Source organism: Oryctolagus cuniculus, unplaced genomic scaffold (assembly GCF_964237555.1).
Source record: "Oryctolagus cuniculus unplaced genomic scaffold, mOryCun1.1 SCAFFOLD_98, whole genome shotgun sequence".
NCBI lineage: Eukaryota > Metazoa > Chordata > Mammalia > Lagomorpha > Leporidae > Oryctolagus > Oryctolagus cuniculus.
The window spans coordinates 140,189-141,488 of record NW_027208267.1 but is presented as its reverse complement, the minus strand read 5'-3'; the positions used below and the strand labels follow the sequence as shown (position 1 = coordinate 141,488).

General features: G+C 38.8%; 1 pseudogene; it reads right to left on the bottom strand.

The window, feature by feature from the left end:
• Positions 1-232: 232 nt before the first annotated feature.
• Positions 233-300, bottom strand: LOC138848104 (U6 spliceosomal RNA; annotated as a pseudogene).
• Between the last annotated feature and the right edge of the window lie 1,000 nt (positions 301-1,300).

Below are 1,300 nucleotides of genomic sequence, written 5' to 3'. Positions count from 1 at the left end.
AAACAGGCAAGGATCTGAATAGACATTTCTCAGAAGAAATGTACATGGTCAAAACATGTGAATATGCCCGATGTCACTAGCCATTATGTAAATATAAATCAGAACACCATATCAGTCTCCAACACCTGTGGGAGAATACAACACTCAGGTGTTTGTGTGTGCAGCAAGTGGGTTTAGAGGACCCTGTTCACCTCTGGAGAGCAGAGCCTACAGGGAGGTAAAGAAACCTTACTGCGCAGGGGCATGCTAATCTTCTCTGTATCATTCCAATTTTAGTATATGTGCTGCCGAAGCGAGCACATGTGCTGCCGAAGCGAGAAAGAGATGAAAAGAATTTATCTCAGCTAGCCACTAATATTCAAGAAACAAGGTCTTCAGGAAAGCCAACTCAACTGACATTTTCATGTCATTGTTAAATAAAGGAAAAATTATCTAGGTTCAGCAATACGTAGTTTATAAGAGAAAGACTACAGAGTAATTTCCTTGGCATAGAAATAACTTTTTTTTTTTTTTTTTTTTTTATCCATGAGGGCTTGCTATCACCACCACACACCCACATCCCATATACAAATGCCTGGCTTGAGTGGTAGCTTCTCTGCTTTGAGGCAAGTTTCTGCTAGTGTGCACCCTGGGAGGAGACGGAGGATGGCAGAAGTGCTTGGGTCCCTGCACCCAAATGGGACATCCAGAATGAATTCCCAGTTCCTGGTTTTGGCTTGGTCAAGCTTTGGCTATTGCAAGTGTCTGGGGAGTGAAGCAGTGGTTCCCTCTTCCTGTCACTCTGCCTTTCAAATCAATAACTGTTGTTGGTAATGACTAATAATGATATTCACTGATTGTCAAATTTTGAATCTATTAATTATAGACAATTTCTCTTTGTATTTTTAAACTTTCATAATGTTCTGTAGCCAATTTCATCACTAGAAATAAAAACTTTTCCTCAAAAAAAAAAAAAAAAAAGAAACCTTACTGCTTTCCTAATGTGCTTATTAAGTTCTTGACCAGCGCCTGTTAGTCTTGCCACAAACTTTCTAGTCTTACTACTTTCCTTCTTCTTCTTCTTCTCTGTGACTTGTAAAATAGTATACATTCTATATACTGTGGATACTTTTGATTTATTTTATTCCTTCGGTCTCCTATGAAGTTCCTCCACAAAAGCACAGCCCTCAAAATATTCATTCATTTATGCAGTCTGCAGATTTCATGAGCTACTAAATTCCAAGTAGTATGTTAAAGGCAAGATCTGGGCCTAAGAGAAAAGTGGTCTAAATTCTGTGCCTAGAAGAGGATTTGGGACATA